This window comes from Triturus cristatus, chromosome 1_1 (assembly GCF_964204655.1).
Source record: "Triturus cristatus chromosome 1_1, aTriCri1.1, whole genome shotgun sequence".
Taxonomy (NCBI): domain Eukaryota; kingdom Metazoa; phylum Chordata; class Amphibia; order Caudata; family Salamandridae; genus Triturus; species Triturus cristatus.
Genome location: NC_140579.1, coordinates 299,249,509 through 299,269,003, shown reverse-complemented (window position 1 = coordinate 299,269,003; position 19,495 = coordinate 299,249,509).

Here is a 19,495-nt window from a genome sequence, read left to right as displayed (position 1 = left end):
TGGTGTTTCAGGGTTCACGGCAGTGCAGTGGTGTTCGGGTGGTGTAGGGGGTTGTGCTGGTGGTGGTGTGTCAGGGTTTAGGGCAGTGCAGTGGTGTTCGGGTAGTGTAGGGCGTCGTGCTGCGGGTGGTATTTCACGGTTTAGGGCAGTGCAGTGGTGATTGGATAGTGTAGGGGGTCGTGCTGGGGGTGGTGTTTCAGGGTTTAGGGTAGTGCAGTGGTGTTTGTGCAGTGTAGGGGGTCCTGCTTGGGCTGGTGTTTCAGGGTTTAGGGCAGTGCAGTGGTGTTCGGGCAGTGTAGGGGGTCGTGCTGGGGGTGGTGTTTCAGGGTGTAGGGCAGTGCAGTGGTATTCGGTTATTGTAGGGGGTTGTGCTGGGGGTGGTGTTTCAGGGTTTAGGGCAGTGCAGTGGTGTTCAGGTAGTGTATGTGGTCATGCTGCTGGTGGTGTTTCAGGGTGTAGGGCAGTGCAGTGGTGTTCAGGCAGTGTAGGGTGTCGTGCTTGGGCTGGTGTTGCAGGGTTTAGGGCAGTGCAGTGGTGTTCAGGCAGTGTAGGGGGTCGTGCTGGGGCTGGTGTTTCAGGGTCTAGGGCAGTGCAGTGGTGGTCAGGCAGTTTAGGGAGTCATGCTGGGGCTTGTATTTCAGGGTTTTGGGCAGAGCAGTGGTATTCGGGCAGTGTAGGTAGGTGGTCGTGCTGTTGCTGGTGTTTCAGAGTTTAGGACAGACCAGTGATGTTCAGGCACTGTAGGGGGACATACTGGGTTGGTGTTTCAGGATTTAGGGCAGACCAGTGGTGTTCGGGCAGTGTAGGGGGTCGTGCTTGGGGTGGTGTTTCAGGGTTTAGGCCAGTGCAGTGGTGTTCTTGCAGTGTAGAGGGACGTGCTGGGGGTGTTTTAGGGTCTAGGGCAGTGCAGTGGTGTTCTGGCAGTTTAGGGGGTCATGTCATGCTGGGGGTGCTGTTTCAGGGTTTAGGGCAGTGCAGTGGTGTTAGGGCTTTGTAGGGGGTCGTGCATGGGGTGGTGTTTCAGGGTTTAGGGCAGTGCAGTGGTTTTCAGGCAGTGTAGGGGTGTTGCTCAGGGTGGTGTTTCAGGGTTTAGGGCAGTGGTGTTAGGGCAGTGTAGGGGGTCATGCTGGGGGTGGTGTTTCAGGGTTTAGGGCAGTGCAGTGGTGTTTTGGCAGTTGAGGGGGTCTTGCTGGGGGTGTTGTTTAAGGGTTTAGGGCAGTGCAGTGGTTTTTTGGCACTGTAGGGGGTCGTGTAGGAGGTGGTGTTTTAGGGTTTAGGGCAGTGCAGTGGTTTTCGGGCAGTGTAGGGAGTGTTACTCGGGGTGGTGTTTCAGGGTTTAGGGCAGTGGTGTTTGTGCATTGAAGGGGGTCATGCTGGGGCTGGTGTTTTAGGGTTTAGGGCAGTGCAGTGGTGTTCGGGCAGTGTAGGGTGTCGTGCTGGGGGTGGTGTTTTAGGGTTTAGGGCAGTGCAGTGGTGTTCGGGCAGTGTAGGGGGTTGTGCTGGGGGTGTTGTTTTAGGGTTTAGGGCAGTGCAGTGGTTTTTGGGCAGTGTATGGGGTCACGCTGGGGGTGGTGATTCAGGGTTTAGGGCACTGCAGTGGTGTTCAGTTATTGTAGGGGGTTGTGCTGGGAGCGTGTTTCAGGGTTTAGGGCAGTGCAGTGGTGTTCGGGTAGTGTAAGGGGTCATGCTGGGGGTGGTGTTTCAGGGTTTAGACAGTGCAGTGGTGTTCGGGCAGTGTAGGGGGTCGTGCTGGGGCTGGTGTTTTAGGGTTTAGGGCAGTGCAATGGTGTTCGGGCAGTGTAGGAGGTCATGCTGGGGGTGGTGTTTCAGGGTTTAGGGCAGTGCAGTGGTGTTCGGGCAGTGTGGGGGTTCATGCTGGGGTTGGTGTTTCAGGGTTTAGGGCAGTGCAGTGGTATTCGGGCTGTGTGGGGAGTCGTGCTGGGGGTGGTGTTTCAGGGTTTAGGGCAGTGCAGTGGTGTTCGGGCAGTGTAGGGGGTCGTGCTTGGGCTGGAGTTTCATTGTTTAGGGCAGTACATTAGTGTTTGGGTAGTGTAAGGGGTCGAGCTGGGGCTGGTGTTTCAGGGTTTTGGGCGGTACAGTGGTGTTTGTGCAGTGAAGGGGGTCCTGCTTGGGCTGGTGTTTCAGGGTTTATGGCAGTGCAGTGGTGTTCGGGCAGTGTAGGGGGTCGTGCTGGGGGTGGTGTTTCAGGGTGTAGGGCAGTGCAGTGGTGTTCGGTTATTGTAGGGGGTTGTGCTGGGGGTGGTGTTTCAGGGTTTAGGGCAGTGCAGTGGTGTTCGGGTAGTGTATGTGGTCATGCTGGTGGTGGTGTTTCAGGGTTTAGGGCAGTGCAGTGGTGTTCAGGCAGTGTAGGGGGTCATGCTGGGGCTGGTGTTTCAGGGTCTAGGGCAGTGCAGTGGTGGTCAGGCAGTTTAGGGAGTCATGCTGGGGCTTGTATTTCAGGGTTTTGGGCAGAACAGTGGTATTCGGGCAGTGTAGGTGGTCGTGCTGTTGCTGGTGTTTCAGAGTTTAGGACAGACCAGTGATGTTCAGGCAGTGTAGGGGGACATACTGGGGTGGTGTTTCAGGGTTTAGGGCAGACCAGTGGTGTTTGGGCAGTGTAGGGGGTCGTGCTGGGGGTGGTGTTTCAGGGTTTAGGCCAGTGCAGTGGTGTTCTTGCAGTGTAGGGGGACGTGCTGGGGGGTATTTTAGGGTCTAGGGCAGTGCAGTGGTGTTCTGGCAGTGTAGGGGGTCATGTCATGCTGGGGGTGTTGTTTCAGGGTTTAGGGCAGTGCAGTGGTGTTAGGGCTTTGTAGGGGGTCGTGCAGGGGGTGGTGTTTCAGGGTTTAGGGCAGTGCAGTGGTTTTCAGGCAGTGTAGGGGGTGTTGCTCAGGGTGGTGTTTCAGGGTTTAGGGCAGTGGTGTTAGGGCAGTGTAGGGGGTCATGCTGAGGGTGGTGTTTCAGGGTTTAGGGCAGTGCAGTGGTGTTTTGGCAGTTGAGGGGGTCTTGCTGGGAGTGTTATTTAAGGGTTTAGGGCAGTGCAGGGTTTTTTTGGCACTCTAGGGGGTCGTGCAGGAGGTGGTGTTTTAGGGTTTAGGGCAGTGCAGTGGTTTTCGGGCAGTGTAGGGAGTGTTACTCGGGGTGGTGTTTCAGAGTTTAGGGCAGTGGTGTTTGTGCATTGTAGGGGGTCATGCTGGGGCTGGTGTTTTAGGGTTTAGGGCAGTGCAGTGGTGTTCGGGCAGTGTAGGGTGTCGTGCTGGGGGTGGTGTTTTAGGGTTTAGGGCAGTGCAGTGGTGTTCGGGCAGTGTAGGGGGCCGTGCTTGGGCTGGAGTTTCAGCGTTTAGGGCAGTGCATTAGTGTTCGAGTAGTGTAAGGGGTCGTGCAGGGGCTGGTGTTTCAGGGTTTTGGGCAGTGCAGTGGTGTTCGGGCAGTGTAGGGGGTCGAGCTGGGGCTGGTGGTTCAGGGTTTAGGGCAGTGCAGTGGTGCTCGGGCAGTGTATGGGGTCATGCTGGGGCTGGTGTTTCAGGGTTTAGGGCAGTGCAGTGGTGTTCTGGCAGTGTAGGGGGTGGTGCTGGAGCTGGTGCTTTAGGGTTTAGGGCAGTGCAATTGCGTTCGGGTAGTGTAGGGGCTCATGCTGGGGGTGGTGTTTCAGGGTTTAGGGCAGTGCAGTGGTGTTCGTTTATTGTAGGGGGTTGTGCTGGGGGTGGTGTTTCAGGGTTTAGGGCAGTGCAGTGGTGTTCGGGCAGTGTGTAGGGGTCATGCTGGGGCTGGTGTTTTAGAGTTTAGTGGAGTGCAATGGAGTTTGGGCAGTGTAGGGGGTCGTGCTGGGAGTGGTGATTCAGGGTTTAGGGCAGTGCAGTGGTGTTCGGGTATTGTAGGGGGTTGTGCTGGGGGTGGTGTTTCAGGGTTTAGGGCAGTGCAGTGGTGTTCTGGTAGTATAGGGGGTCATGCTGGGGGTGGTGTTTCAGGGATTAGGGCAGTGCAGTTGTGTTCGGGCAGTGTAGGGTGTTGATTCTTGGGCTGGTGTTGCAGGGTTTAGGGCAGTGCAGTGGTGTTCAGCCAGTGTAGGGGGTCGTGCTGGGATTGGTGTTTCAGGGTTTAGGGCAGTGCAGTGGTGGTCGGGCAGTTTAGGGGGCAGTGCTGGGTCTTGTATTTCAGAGTTTTGAGCAGTGCAGTGGTGTTCGGGCAGTGTAGGGGGTCATGCTGGCACTGGTGTTTTAGGGTTTAGGGCAGTGCAATGGTGTTCGGGCAGTGTTGGGGGTCGTGCTGGGGTTGTTTTTCATGGTTTAGGGCAGAGCAGTGGTGTTCGGGCAGTGTATGGGGTCGTGCTGGGGGTGTTGTTTCTGGATTTAGGCCAGTGCAGTGGTGTTCTTGCAGTGTAGGGTGATGTGCTGGGGGGGTTTAGGGTCAAGGGCAGTACAGTGGTGTTCGGGCAGTGTAGGGGATCATGTCATGCTGGGGGTGGTGATTCAGGGTTTAGGGCAGTGCAGCGGTGTTTGGGCACTGTAGGGGTTTGTGCAGGGGGTGGTATTTCAGGGTTTAGGGCAGTGCAGTGGTTTTCGGGCAGTGTAGGGGGTGTTGATCGGGGTGGTGTTTCAGGGTTTAGGGCAGTGGTGTTAGGGCAGTGTAGGGGGTTATGCTGGGGGTGGTGTTTCAGGGTTTAGGACATTACAGTTGTGTTCGGGCAGTGTAGGGTGTGGTGCTTGGGCTGGTATTGCAGGGTTTAGGGCAGTGCAGTGGTGGTCGGGCAGTTTAGGGGGTAGTGCTGGGTCTTGTATTTCAGGGTTTTGAGCAGTGCAGTGGTGTTCGGGCAGTGTAGGGGGTCATGCTGGCACTGGTGTTTTAGGGTTTAGGGCAGTGCAATGGTGTTCGGGCAGTGTTTGGGGTCGTGCTGGGGTTGTTTTTCATGGTTTAGGGCAGAGCAGTGGTGTTCGGGCAGTGTAGGTGGTCGTGCTGTTGCTGGTGTTTCAGGGTTTAGGGAAGAAAAGTGATGTTCAGGCAGTGTAGGGGGATGAACTGGGGTGGTGTTTCAGGCTTTAGGGCAGAACAGTGGTGTTCGGGCAGTGTATGGGGTTGTGCTGGGGGTGTTGTATCAGGGTTTAGGCCAGTGCAGTGGTGTTCTTGCAGTGTAGTGTGACGTGCTGGGGGGTGTTTTAGGGTCTAGGGCAGTGCAGTGGTGTTCGGGCAGTGTAGGGGGTCATGTCATGCTGGGGGTGGTGTTTCAGGGTTTAGGGCAGTGCAGTGGTGTTCGGATAGTGTAGGGGGTCATGCTGGGGGTGGTGTTTCAGAGTTTAGGGCATTACAGTGGTGTTTGGTCAGTGTAGGGTGTTGTGCTTGGGCAGGTGTTGCAGGGTTTAGGGCAGTGCAGTGGTTTTCAGGCAGTGTAGGGGTCATGCTGGGGCTGGTTTTTCAGGGTTTAGGGCAGTGCAGTGGTGGTCGGGCAGTTTAGGGGTCGTGCTGCGGCTGGTATTTCAGGGTTTAGGGCAGTGCAGTGGTGTTCGGGCAGTGTAGGGGGTCGTGCTGGGGCTGGTGTTTCAGGGTTTAGGGCAGTACAGTGGTGTTCGGGCAGTGTAGGGGGTTGTGCTGGCCTTGGTGTCTTAGGGTTTAGGGCAGTGCAATGGTGTTCGGGCAGTGTAGATGGTCATGCTGGTGCTGCTGTATCAGGGTTTAGGGCAGAGTAGTGGTGTTTGGGCAGTGTAGGGGGATGTGCTCAGGGGTGTTTTAGGGTTTAGGGCAGTGCAGTGGTGTTCAGGTAGTGTAGGGGGTCATGTCATGCTGGGGGTTGTGTTTCAGGGTTTAGGGCAGTGCAGTGGTGTTCGGGCACTGTAGGGGGCATGCAGGGTGTGGTGTTTCAGGGTTTAGGGCAGTGCAGTGGTTTTCGAGCAGTGTAGGGGGTGTTGCTCGGGGTGGTGTTTCAGGGTTTAGGGCAATGGTGTTAGGGCAGTGTAGGGGTTCATGCTGAGGGTGGTGTTTCAGGGTTTAGGGCAGTGCAGTGGTGTTTGGGCAGTGTAGGGGGTCTTGCTGGGGGTGTTGTTTCAGGGTTTAGGGCAGTGCAGTGGTTTTCGAGCACTGTAGGGGGTCGTGCTGGGGCTGGTGTTTTAGGGTTTAGGGCAGTGCAGTGGTGTTTGGACACTGTAGGGGTCGTGCTGTGTGTGGTGTTTCAGGGTTGAGGGAAGAGCAGTGGTGTTTGTGCAATGTAGGGGGTCATGTAGGGGGTGGTGTTTCAGGTTTTATGTTAGTGCAGTGGTGCTCGGGCAGTGTAGGTGGTTTTGCAGGGGGTGTTGTTTCAGGGTTTAGGGCTGTGGTGTTCGGGCGGTTTAGGGTGTCCTGCTGGGGGTGGTGTTTCAGGGTTTAGGGCAGTGCAGTGGTGTTCGGGCAGTGTAGGGTGTCTTGCTGGGGTGGTGTTTTAGGGTTTAGGGCAGTGCAGTGGTGTTTGGGCAGTGTGAGGGGTCATGCTGGGGCTGGTGTTTTATGGTTTAGGGCAGAGCATTGGTGTCCAGGCACTGTAGGGGTCGTGCTGGGGCTTGTGTTTTAGGGTTTAGGGCAGTGCAGTGGTGTTCAGGCAGTGTAGGGGGTCGTGTTGGGCCTCGTGTTTTAAGGTTTAGGGCAGTGCATTAGTGTTTGGGCAGTGTAGGGGGTCGTGCTGGGGCTGGTGTTTCAGGGTTTAGGGCAGGGCAGTGGAGTTCGGGCAGTGTAGGTGGTCATGCTGGGGCTGATGTTTCAGGGTTTAGGGCAGTGCAGTGGTGTTTGGGCAGTGTAGGGGGTCGTGCTGGGGTTGGTGTTTCAGGGTTTAGGGCAGTGCAGAAGTGTTTGGGCAGTGGAGGGGGACATACTGAGGGTGGTGTTTCAGGGTGTAGGGCAGACCAGTGGTGTTCAGACAGTGTAGAGGGTAGCGTTGGGGGTGGTGTTTCAGGGTTTAGGGCAGTGCAGTGGTGTTCGGGCAGTTTGGGGGTCATGCTGGGGCTGGTGTTTCAGAATTTGGGGCAGTGCAGTGGTGTTCGGGTGGTGTAGGGGGTCGTGCTGGGGGTGGTATTTCAGGGTTTAGGGCAGTGCAGTGGTGTTCGGGGAGTGTAGGGGGTGAAGTTGGGGCTGGTGTTTCAGGGTTTACGGCAGTGCAGTGGTGTTCGGGTGGTGTAGGGGGTTGTGCTGGTGTGTCAGGGTTTAGGGCAGTGCAGTGGTGTTCGGGTAGTGTAGGGCGTCGTGCTGCGGGTGGTATTTCACGGTTTAGGGCAGTGCAGTGGTGATTCGATAGTGTAGGGGGTCGTGCTGGGGGTGGTGTTTCAGGGTTTACGGTAGTGCAGTGGTGTTTGTGCAGTGTAGGGGGTCCTGCTTGGGCTGGTGTTTCAGGGTTTAGGGCAGTGCAGTGGTGTTCGGGCAGTGTAGGGGGTCGTGCTGGGGGTGGTGTTTCAGGGTGTAGGGCAGTGCAGTGGTATTCGGTTATTGTAGGGAGTTGTGCTGGGGGTGGTGTTTCAGGGTTTAGGGCAGTGCAGTGGTGTTCAGGTAGTGTATGTGGTCATGCTGGTGGTGGTGTTTCAGGGTGTAGGGCAGTGCAGTGGTGTTCAGGCAGTGTAGGGTGTCATGCTTGGGCTGGTGTTGCAGGGTTTAGGGCAGTGCAGTGGTGTTCAGGCAGTGTAGGGGGTCGTGCTGGGGCTGGTGTTTCAGGGTCTAGGGCAGTGCAGTGGTGGTCAGGCAGTTTAGGAAGTCATGCTGGGGCTTGTATTTCAGGGTTTTGGGCAGAGCAGTGGTATTCGGGCAGTGTAGGTAGGTGGTCGTGCTGTTGCTGGTGTTTCAGAGTTTAGGACAGACCAGTGATGTTCAGGCACTGTAGGGGGACATACTGGGGTGGTGATTCAGGATTTAGGGCAGACCAGTGGTGTTCGGGCAGTGTAGGGGGTCGTGCTTGGGGTGGTGTTTCAGGGTTTAGGCCAGTGCAGTGGTGTTCTTGCAGTGTAGAGGGACGTGCTGGGGGTGTTTTAGGGTCTAGGGCAGTGCAGTGGTGTTCTGGCAGCTTAGGGGGTCATGTCATGCTGGGGGTGCTGTTTCAGGGTTTAGGGCAGTGCAGTGGGGTTAGGGCTTTGTAGGGGGTCGTGCAGGGGGTGGTGTTTCAGGGTTTAGGGCAGTGCAGTGGTTTTCAGGCAGTGTAGGGGGTGTTGCTCAGGGTGGTGTTTCAGGGTTTAGGGCAGTGGTGTTAGGGCAGTGTAGGGGGTCATGCTGGGGGTGGTGTTTCAGGGTTTAGGGCAGTGCAGTGGTGTTTTGGCAGTTGAGGGGGTCTTGCTGGGGGTGTTATTTAAGGGTTTAGGGCAGTGCAGTGGTTTTTTGGCACTGTAGGGGGTCGTGTAGGAGGTGGTGTTTTAGGGTTTAGGGCAGTGCAGTGGTTTTCGGGCAGTGTAGGGAGTGTTACTCGGGGTGGTGTTTCAGGGTTTAGGGCAGTGGTGTTTGTGCATTGAAGGGGGTCATGCTGGGGGTGGTGTTTTAGGGTTTAGGGCAGTGCAGTGGTGTTCGGGCAGTGTAGGGGGTCGTGCTGGGGGTGTTGTTTTAGGGTTTAGGGCAGTGCAGTGGTTTTTGGGCAGTGTATGGGGTCACGCTGGGGGTGGTGTTTTAGGGTTTAGGGCAGTGCAGTGGTGTTCGGGCACTGTAGGGGGTCATGCTGGGGGTGGTGATTCAGGGTTTAGGGCAGTGCAGTGGTGTTCAGTTATTGTAAGGGGTTGTGCTGGGGGGGTGTTTCAGGGTTTAGGGCAGTGCAGTGGTGTTCGGGTAGTGTAAGTGGTCATGCTGGGGGTGGTGTTTCAGGGTTTAGACAGTGCAGTGGTGTTCGGGCAGTGTAGGGGGTCATGCTGGGGCTGGTGTTTTAGGGTTTAGGGCAGTGCAATGGTGTTCGGGCAGTGTAGGAGGTCGTGTTGGGGGTGGTGTTTCAGGGTTTAGGGCAGTGCAGTGGTGTTCGGGCAGTGTGGGGGTTCATGCTGGGGTTGGTGTTTCAGGGTTTAGGGCAGTGCAGTGGTATTCGGGCTGTGTGGGGAGTCGTGCTGGGGGTGGTGTTTCAGGGTTTAGGACAGTGCAGTGGTGTTCGGGCAGTGTAGGGGGTCGTGCTTGGGCTGGAGTTTCAGCGTTTAGGGCAGTGCATTAGTGTTCGGGTAGTGTAAGGGGTCGTGCTGGGGCTGGTGTTTCAGGGTTTTGGGCAGTACAGTGGTGTTTGTGCAGTGTAGGGGGTCCTGCTTGGGCTGGTGTTTTAGGGTTTAGGGCAGTGCAGTGGTGTTCGGGCAGTGTAGGGGGTCGTGCTGGGGGTGGTGTTTCAGGGTGTAGGGCAGTGCAGTGGTGTTCGGTTATTGTAGGGGGTTGTGCTGGGGGTGGTGTTTCAGGGTTTAGGGCAGTGCAGTGGGGTTCGGGTAGTGTATGTGGTCATGCTGGTGGTGGTGTTTCAGGGTTTAGGGCAGTGCAGTGGTGTTCAGGCAGTGTAGGGTGTCGTGCTGGGGCTGGTGTTTCAGGGTCTAGGGCAGTGCAGTGGTGGTCAGGCAGTTTAGGGAGTCATGCTGGGGCTTGTATTTCAGGGTTTTGGGCAGAGCAGTGGTATTCGGGCAGTGTAGGTGGTCATGCTGTTGCTGGTGTTTCAGAGTTTAGGACAGACCAGTGATGTTCAGGCAGTGTAGGGGGACATACTGGGGTGGTGTTTCAGGGTTTAGGGCAGACCAGTGGTGTTCGGGCAGTGTAGGGGGTCGTGCTGGGGTGGTGTTTCAGGGTTTAGGCCAGTGCAGTGGTGTTCTTGCAGTGTAGGGGGACATGCTGGGGGGTGTTTTAGGGTCTAGGGCAGTGCAGTGGTGTTCTGGCAGTGTAGGGGGTCATGTCATGCTGGGGGTGCTGTTTCAGGGTTTAGGGCAGTGCAGTGGTGTTAGGGCTTTGTAGGGGGTCGTGCAGGGGGTGGTGTTTCAGGGTTTAGGGCAGTGCAGTGGTTTTCAGGCAGTGTAGGGGGTGTTGCTGAGGGTGGTGTTTCAGGGTTTAGGGCAGTGGTGTTAGGGCAGTGTAGGGGGTCATGCTGAGGGTGGTGTTTCAGGGTTTAGGGCAGTGCAGTGGTGTTTTGGCAGTTGAGGGGGTCTTGCTGGGAGTGTTATTTAAGGGTTTAGGGCAGTGCAGGGGTTTTTTGGCACTGTAGGGGGGTCGTGCAGGAGGTGGTGTTTTAGGGTTTAGGGCAGTGCAGTGGTTTTCGGGCAGTGTAGGGAGTGTTACTCGGGGTGTTGTTTCAGGGTTTAGGGCAGTGGTGTTTGTGCATTGTAGGGGGTCATGCTGGGGCTGGTGTTTTAGGGTTTAGGGCAGTGCAGTGGTGTTCGGGCAGTGTAGGGTGTCGTGCTGGGGGTGGTGTTTTAGGGTTTAGGGCAGTGCAGTGGTGTTCGGGCAGTGTAGGGGGCCGTGCTTGGGCTGGAGTTTCAGCGTTTAGGGCAGTGCATTAGTGTTCGAGTAGTGTAAGGGGTCGTGCTGGGGCTGGTGTTTCAGGGTTTTGGGCAGTGCAGTGGTGTTCGGGCAGTGTAGGGGGTCGAGCTGGGGCTGGTGGTTCAGGGTTTAGGGTAGTGCAGTGGTGCTCGGGCAGTGTATGGGGTCATGCTGGGGCTGGTGTTTCAGGGTTTAGGGCAGTGCAGTGGTGTTCTGGCAGTGTAGGGGGTGGTGCTGGGGCTGGTGTTTTAGGGTTTAGGGCAGTGCAATTGCATTCGGGTAGTGTAGGGGCTCATGTTGGGGGTGGTGTTTCAGGGTTTAGGGCAGTGCAGTGGTGTTCGTTTATTGTAGGGGGTTGTGCTGCGGGTGGTGTTTCAGGGTTTAGGGCAGTGCAGTGGTGTTCGGGCAGTGTAGGGGTCATGCTGGGGCTGGTGTTTTAGAGTTTAGTGGAGTGCAATGGAGTTTGGGCAGTGTAGGGGGTCGTGCTGGGGGTGGTGATTCAGGGTTTAGGGCAGTGCAGTGGTGTTCGGGTATTGTAGGGGGTTGTGCTGGGGGTGGTGTTTCAGGGTTTAGGGCAGTGCAGTGGTGTTCTGGTAGTATAGGGGGTCATGCTGGGGGTGGTGTTTCAGGGATTAGGGCAGTGCAGTTGTGTTCGGGCAGTGTAGGGTGTTGATTCTTGGGCTGGTGTTGCAGGGTTTAGGGCAGTGCAGTGGTGTTCAGCCAGTGTAGGGGGTCGTGCTGGGATTGGTGTTTCAGGGTTTAGGGCAGTGCAGTTGTGGTTGGGCAGTTTAGGGGGTAGTGCTGGGTCTTGTATTTCAGGGTATTGAGCAGTGCAGTGGTGTTCGGGCAGTGTAGGGGGTCATGCTGGCACTGGTGTTTTAGGGTTTAGGGCAGTGCAATGGTGTTCGGGCAGTGTTGGGGGTCGTGCTGGGGTTGGTTTTCATGGTTTAGGGCAGAGCAGTGGTGTTCGGGCAGTGTATGGGGTCGTGCTGGGGGTGTTGTTTCTGGGTTTAGGCCAGTGCAGTGGTGTTCTTGCAGTGTAGGGTGATGTGCTGGGGGGGTTTAGGGTCAAGGGCAGTACAGTGGTGTTCGGGCAGTGTAGGGGATCATGTCATGCTGGGGGTGGTGTTTCAGGGTTTAGGGCAGTGCAGTGGTGTTTGGGCACTGTAGGGATTCGTGCAGGGGTTGGTATTTCAGGGTTTAGGGCAGTGCAGTGGTTTTCGGGCAGTGTAAGGGGTGTTGATCGGGGTGGTGTTTCAGGGTTTAGGGCAGTGGTGTTAGGGCAGTGTAGGGGGTCATGCTGGGGGTGGTGTTTCAGGGTTTAGGGCATTACAGTTGTGTTCGGGCAGTGTAGGGTGTGGTGCTTGGGCTGGTATTGCAGGGTTTAGGGCAGTGCAGTGGTGGTCCGGCAGTTTAGGGGGTAGTGCTGGGTCTTGTATTTCAGGGTTTTGAGCAGTGCAGTGGTGTTCGGGCAGTGTAGGGGGTCATGCTGGCACTGGTGTTTTAGGGTTTAGGGCAGTGCAATGGTGTTCGGGCAGTGTTTGGGGTCGTGCTGGGGTTGTTTTTCATGGTTTAGGGCAGAGCAGTGGTGTTCGGTCTGTGTAGGTAGTCGTGCTGTTGCTGGTGTTTCAGGGTTTAGGGAAGACAAGTGATGTTCAGGCAGTGTAGGGGGATGAACTGGGGTGGTGTTTCAGGCTTTAGGGCAGAACAGTGGTGTTCGGGCAGTGTATGAGGTTGTGCTGGGGGTGTTGTATCAGGGTTTAGGCCAGTGCAGTGGTGTTCTTGCAGTGTAGTGTGACGTGCTGGGGGGTGTTTTAGGGTCTAGGGCAGTGCAGTGGTGTTCGGGCAGTGTAGATGGTCATGCTGGTGCTGCTGTTTCAGGGTTTAGGGCAGAGTAGTGGTGTTCGGGCAGTGTAGGGGGATGTGCTCAGTGGTGTTTTATGGTTTAGGGCAATGCAGTGGTGTTCAGGCAGTGTAGGGGGTCATGTCATGCTGGGGGTGGTGTTTCACGGTTTAGGGCAGTGCAGTGGTGTTCGGGCACTGTAGGGGGTCGTGTAGGGGGTGGTGTTTCAGGGTTTAGGGCAGTGCAGTGGTTTTCAGGCAGTGTAGGGTGTGTTGCTTGGGGTGGTGTTTCAGGGTTTAGGGCAGTACAGTGGTGTTCGGGCAGTGTAGGGGGTTGTGCTGGCACTGGTGTCTTAGGGTTTAGGGCAGTGCAATGGTGTTCGGGCAGTGTAGATGGTCATGCTGGTGCTGCTGTTTCAGGGTTTAGGGCAGAGTAGTGGTGTTCGGGCAGTGTAGGGGGATGTGCTCAGTGGTGTTTTATGGTTTAGGGCAATGCAGTGGTGTTCAGGTAGTGTAGGGGGTCATGTCATGCTGGGGGTTGTGTTTCAGGGTTTAGGGCAGTGCAGTGGTGTTCGGGCACTGTAGCGTGGCTGCAGGGTGTGATGTTTCAGGGTTTAGGGCAGTGCAGTGGTTTTCGAGCAGTGTAGGGGGTGTTGCTCGGGGTGGTGTTTCAGGGTTTAGGGCAATGGTGTTAGGGCAGTATAGGGGTTCATGCTGGGGGTGGTGTTTCAGGGTTTAGGGCAGTGCAGTGGTGTTTGGGCAGTGTAGAGGGTCTTGCTGGGGGTGTTGTTTCAGGGTTTAGGGCAGTGCAGTGGTTTTCGAGCACTGTAGGGGGTCGTGCTGGGGCTGGTGTTTTAGGGTTTAGGGCAGTGCAGTGGTGTTTGGACACTGTAGGGGTCGTGCTGTGGGTGGTGTTTCAGGGTTGAGGGAAGAGCAGTGGTGGTTGTGCAATGTAGGGGGTCATGCAGGGGGTGGTGTTTCAGGTTTTATGTTAGTGCAGTGGTGCTCGGGCAGTGTAGGTCGTTTTGCAGGGGGTGGTGTTTCATGGTTTAGGGCTGTGGTGTTCGGGCTGTTTAGGGTGTCCTGCTGGGGGTGGTGTTTCAGGGTTTAGGGCAGTGCAGTGGTGTTCGGGCAGTATAGAGTGTCTTGCTGGGGTGGTGTTTTAGGGTTTAGGGCAGTGCAGTGGTGTTTGGGCAGTGTGAGGGGTCATGCTGGGGCTGGTGTTTTATGGTTTAGGGCAGAGCATTGGTGTTCAGGCACTGTAGGGGTCGCGCTGGGGCTGGTGTTTTAGGGTTTAGGGCAGTGCAGTGGTGTTCAGGCAGTGTAGGGGGTCGTGCTGGGGCTGGTGTTTCAGGGTTTAGGGCAGTACAGTGGTGTTCGGGCAGTGTAGGGGGTTGTGCTGGCACTGGTGTCTTAGTGTTTAGGGCAGTGCAATGGTGTTCGGGCAGTGTAGATGGTCATGCTGGTGCTGCTGTTTCAGGGTTTAGGGCAGAGTAGTGGTGTTCGGGCAGTGTAGGGGGATGTGCTCAGGGGTGTTTTAGGGTTTAGGGCAGTGCAGTGGTGTTCAGGTAGTGTAGGGGGTCATGTCATGCTGGGGGTTGTGTTTCAGGGTTTAGGGCAGTGCAGTGGTGTTCGGGCACTGTAGGGGGCATGCAGGGTGTGGTGTTTCAGGGTTTAGGGCAGTGCAGTGGTTTTCGAGCAGTGTAGGGGGTGTTGCTTGGGGTGGTGTTTCAGGGTTTAGGGCAATGGTGTTAGGGCAGTGTAGGGGTTCATGCTGAGGGTGGTGTTTCAGGGTTTAGGGCAGTGCAGTGGTGTTTGGGCAGTGTAGGGGTTCGTGCTGGGGCTGGTGTTTTAGGGTTTAGGGCAGTGCAGTGGTGTTTGGACACTGTAGGGGTCGTGCTGTGGGTGGCGTTTCAGGGTTGAGGGAAGAGCAGTGGTGTTTGTGCAATGTAGGGGGTCATGTAGGGGGTGGTGTTTCAGGTTTTATGTTAGTGCAGTGGTGCTCGGGCAGTGTAGGTGGTTTTGCAGGGGGTGGTGTTTCAGGGTTTAGGGCTGTGGTGTTCGGGCTGTTTAGGGTGTCCTGCTGGGGGTGGTGTTTCAGGGTTTAGGGCAGTGCAGTGGTGTTCGGGCAGTGTAGGGTGTCTTGCTGGGGTGGTGTTTTAGGGTTTAGGGCAGTGCAGTGGTGTTTGGGCAGTGTGAGGGGTCATGCTGGGGCTGGTGTTTTATGGTTAAGGGCAGAGCATTGGTGTTCAGGCACTGTAGGGGTCGTGCTGGGGCTGGTGTTTTAGGGTTTAGGGCAGTGCAGTGGTGTTCAGGCAGTGTAGGGGGTCGTGTTGGGCCTCGTGTTTTAAGGTTTAGGGCAGTGCATTAGTGTTTGGGCAGTGTAGGGGGTCGTGCTGGGGCTGGTGTTTCAGGGTTTAGGGCAGGGCAGTGGAGTTCGGGCAGTGTAGGTGGTCATGCTGGGGCTGATGTTTCAGGGTTTAGGGAAGTGCAGTGGTGTTTGGGCAGTGTAGGGGGTCGTGCTGGGGTTGGTGTTTCAGGGTTTAGGCAGTGCAGGAGTGTTTGGGCAGTGGAGGGGGACATACTGAGGGTGGTGTTTCAGGGTGTAGGGCAGACCAGTGGTGTTCAGACAGTGTAGAGGGTAGCGTTGGGGGTGGTGTTTCAGGGTTTAGGGCAGTGCAGTGGTGTTCGGGCAGTTTGGGGGTCATGCTGGGGCTGGTGTTTCAGGGTTTAGGGCAGTGCAGTGGTGTTCGGGGAGTGTAGGGGGTGAAGTTGGGGCTGGTGTTTCAGGGTTCACGGCAGTGCAGTGGTGTTCGGGTGGTGTAGGGGGTTGTGCTGGTGGTGGTGTGTCAGGGTTTAGGGCAGTGCAGTGGTGTTCGGGTAGTGTAGGGCGTCGTGCTGCGGGTGGTATTTCACGGTTTAGGGCAGTGCAGTGGTGATTGGATAGTGTAGGGGGTCGTGCTGGGGGTGGTGTTTCAGGGTTTAGGGTAGTGCAGTGGTGTTTGTGCAATGTAGGGGGTCCTGCTGGGGCTGGTGTTTCAGGGTTTAGGGCAGTGCAGTGGTGTTCGGGCAGTGTAGGGGGTCGTGCTGGGGGTGGTGTTTCAGGGTGTAGGGCAGTGCAGTGGTATTCGGTTATTGTAGGGGGTTGTGCTGGGGGTGGTGTTTCAGGGTTTAGGGCAGTGCAGTGGTGTTCAGGTAGTGTATGTGGTCATGCTGCTGGTGGTGTTTCAGGGTGTAGGGCAGTGCAGTGGTGTTCAGGCAGTGTAGGGTGTCGTGCTTGGGCTGGTGTTGCAGGGTTTAGGGCAGTGCAGTGGTGTTCAGGCAGTGTAGGGGGTCGTGCTGGGGCTGGTGTTTCAGGGTCTAGGGCAGTGCAGTGGTGGTCGGGCAGTTTAGGGAGTCATGCTGGGGCTTGTATTTCAGGGTTTTGGGCAGAGCAGTGGTATTCGGGCAGTGTAGGTAGGTGGTCGTGCTGTTGCTGGTGTTTCAGAGTTTAGGACAGACCAGTGATGTTCAGGCACTGTAGGGGGACATACTGGGTTGGTGTTTCAGGATTTAGGGCAGACCAGTGGTGTTCGGGCAGTGTAGGGGGTCGTGCTTGGGGTGGTGTTTTAGGGTTTAGGCCAGTGCAGTGGTGTTCTTGCAGTGTAGAGGGACGTGCTGGGGGTGTTTTAGGGTCTAGGGCAGTGCAGTGGTGTTCTGGCAGTTTAGGGGGTCATGTCATGCTGGGGGTGCTGTTTCAGGGTTTAGGGCAGTGCAGTGGTGTTAGGGCTTTGTAGGGGGTCGTGCATGGGGTGGTGTTTCAGGGTTTAGGGCAGTGCAGTGGTTTTCAGGCAGTGTAGGGGTGTTGCTCAGGGTGGTGTTTCAGGGTTTAGGGCAGTGGTGTTAGGGCAGTGTAGGGGGTCATGCTGGGGGTGGTGTTTCAGGGTTTAGGGCAGTGCAGTGGTGTTTTGGCAGTTGAGGGGGTCTTGCTGGGGGTGTTGTTTAAGGGTTTAGGGCAGTGCAGTGGTTTTTTGGCACTGTAGGGGGTCGTGTAGGAGGTGGTGTTTTAGGGTTTAGGGCAGTGCAGTGGTTTTCGGGCAGTGTAGGGAGTGTTACTCGGGGTGGTGTTTCAGGGTTTAGGGCAGTGGTGTTTGTGCATTGAAGGGGGTCATGCTGGGGCTGGTGTTTTAGGGTTTAGGGCAGTGCAGTGGTGTTCGGGCAGTGTAGGGTGTCGTGCTGGGGGTGGTGTTTTAGGGTTTAGGGCAGTGCAGTGGTGTTCGGGCAGTGTAGGGGGTTGTGCTCGGGGTGTTGTTTTAGGGTTTAGGGCAGTGCAGTGGTTTTTGGGCAGTGTATGGGGTCACGCTGGGGGTGGTGATTCAGGGTTTAGGGCACTGCAGTGGTGTTCAGTTATTGTAGGGGGTTGTGCTGGGAGCGTGTTTCAGGGTTTAGGGCAGTGCAGTGGTGTTCGGGTAGTGTAAGGGGTCATGCTGGGGGTGGTGTTTCAGGGTTTAGACAGTGCAGTGGTGTTCGGGCAGTGTAGGGGGTCGTGCTGGGGCTGGTGTTTTAGGGTTTAGGGCAGTGCAATGGTGTTCGGGCAGTGTAGGAGGTCGTGCTGGGGGTGGTGTTTCAGGGTTTAGGGCAGTGCAGTGGTGTTCGGGCAGTGTGGGGGTTCATGCTGGGGTTGGTGTTTCAGGGTTTAGGGCAGTGCAGTGGTATTCGGGCTGTGTGGGGAGTCGTGCTGGGGGTGGTGTTTCAGGGTTTAGGGCAGTGCAGTGGTGTTCGGGCAGTGTAGGGGGTCGTGCTTGGGCTGGAGTTTCAGTGTTTAGGGCAGTACATTAGTGTTTGGGTAGTGTAAGGGGTCGAGCTGGGGCTGGTGTTTCAGGGTTTTGGGCGGTACAGTGGTGTTTGTGCAGTGAAGGGGGTCCTGCTTGGGCTGGTGTTTCAGGGTTTATGGCAGTGCAGTGGTGTTCGGGCAGTGTAGGGGGTCGTGCTGGGGGTGGTGTTTCAGGGTGTAGGGCAGTGCAGTGGTGTTCGGTTATTGTAGGGGGTTGTGCTGGGGGTGGTGTTTCAGGGTTTAGGGCAGTGCAGTGGTGTTCGGGTAGTGTATGTGGTCATGCTGGTGGTGGTGTTTCAGGGTTTAGGGCAGTGCAGTGGTGTTCAGGCAGTGTAGGGGGTCATGCTGGGGCTGGTGTTTCAGGGTCTAGGGCAGTGCAGTGGTGGTCAGGCAGTTTAGGGAGTCATGCTGGGGCTTGTATTTCAGGGTTTTGGGCAGAACAGTGGTATTCGGGCAGTGTAGGTGGTCGTGCTGTTGCTGGTGTTTCAGAGTTTAGGACAGACCAGTGATGTTCAGGCAGTGTAGGGGGACATACTGGGGTGGTATTTCAGGGTTTAGGGCAGACCAGTGGTGTTCGGGCAGTGTAGGGGGTCGTGCTGGGGGTGGTGTTTCAGGGTTTAGGCCAGTGCAGTGGTGTTCTTGCAGTGTAGGGGGACGTGCTGGGGGGTGTTTTAGGGTCTAGGGCAGTGCAGTGGTGTTCTGGCAGTGTAGGGGGGCATGTCATGCTGGGGGTGTTGTTTCAGGGTTTAGGGCAGTGCAGTGGTGTTAGGGCTTTGTAGGGGGTCGTGCAGGGGGTGGTGTTTCAGGGTTTAGGGCAGTGCAGTGGTTTTCATGCAGTGTAGGGGGTGTTGCTCAGGGTGGTGTTTCAGGGTTTAGGGCAGTGGTGTTAGGGCAGTGTAGGGGGTCATGCTGAGGGTGGTGTTTCAGGGTTTAGGGCAGTGCAGTGGTGTTTTGGCAGTTGAGGGGGTCTTGCTGGGAGTGTTATTTAAGGGTTTAGGGCAGTGCAGGGGTTTTTTGGCACTGTAGGGGGTCGTGCAGGAGGTGGTGTTTTAGGGTTTAGGGCAGTGCAGTGGTTTTCGGGCAGTGTAGGGAGTGTTACTCGGGGTGGTGTTTCAGAGTTTAGGGCAGTGGTGTTTGTGCATTGTAGGGGGTCATGCTGGGGCTGGTGTTTTAGGGTTTAGGGCAGTGCAGTGGTGTTCGGGCAGTGTAGGGTGTCGTGCTGGGGGTGGTGTTTTAGGGTTTAGGGCAGTGCAGTGGTGTTCGGGCAGTGTAGGGGGCCGTGCTTGGGCTGGAGTTTCAGCATTTAGGGCAGTGCATTAGTGTTCGAGTAGTGTAAGGGGTCGTGCAGGGGCTGGTGTTTCAGGGTTTTGGGCAGTGCAGTGGTGTTCGGGCAGTGTAGGGGGTCGAGCTGGGGCTGGTGGTTCAGGGTTTAGGGCAGTGCAGTGGTGCTCGGGCAGTGTATGGGGTCATGCTGGGGCTGGTGTTTCAGGGTTTAGGGCAGTGCAGTGGTGTTCTGGCAGTGTAGGGGGTGGTGCTGGAGCTTGTGCTTTAGGGTTTAGGGCAGTGCAATTGTGTTCGGGTAGTGTAGGGGCTCATGCTGGGGGTGGTGTTTCAGGGTTTAGGGCAGTGCAGTGGTGTTCGTTTATTGTAGGGGGTTGTGCTGGGGGTGGTGTTTCAGGGTTTAGGGCAGTGCAGTGGTGTTCGGGCAGTGTAGGGGTCATGCTGGGGCTGGTGTTTTAGAGTTTAGTGGAGTGCAATGGAGTTTGGGCAGTGTAGGGGGTCGTGCTGGGAGTGGTGATTCAGGGTTTAGGGCAGTGCAGTGGTGTTCGGGTATTGTAGGGGGTTGTGCTGGGGGTGGTGTTTCAGGGTTTAGGGCAGTGCAGTGGTGTTCTGGTAGTATAGGGGGTCATGCTGGGGGTGGTGTTTCAGGGATTAGGGCAGTGCAGTTGTGTTCGGGCAGTGTAGGGTGTTGATTCTTGGGCTGGTGTTGCAGGGTTTAGGGCAGTGCAGTGGTGTTCAGCCAGTGTAGGGGGTCGTGCTGGGATTGGTGTTTCAGGGTTTAGGGCAGTGCAGTGGTGGTCGGGCAGTTTAGGGGGCAGTGCTGGGTCTTGTATTTCAGAGTTTTGAGCAGTGCAGTGGTGTTCGGGCAGTGTAGGGGGTCATGCTGGCACTGGTGTTTTAGGGTTTAGGGCAGTGCAATGGTGTTCGGGCAGTGTTGGGGGTCGTGCTGGGGTTGTTTTTCATGGTTTAGGGCAGAGCAGTGGTGTTCGGGCAGTGTATGGGGTCGTGCTGGGGGTGTTGTTTCTGGATTTAGGCCAGTGCAGTGGTGTTCTTGCAGTGTAGGGTGATGTGCTGGGGGGGTTTAGGGTCAAGGGCAGTACAGTGGTGTTCGGGCAGTGTAGGGGATCATGTCATGCTGGGGGT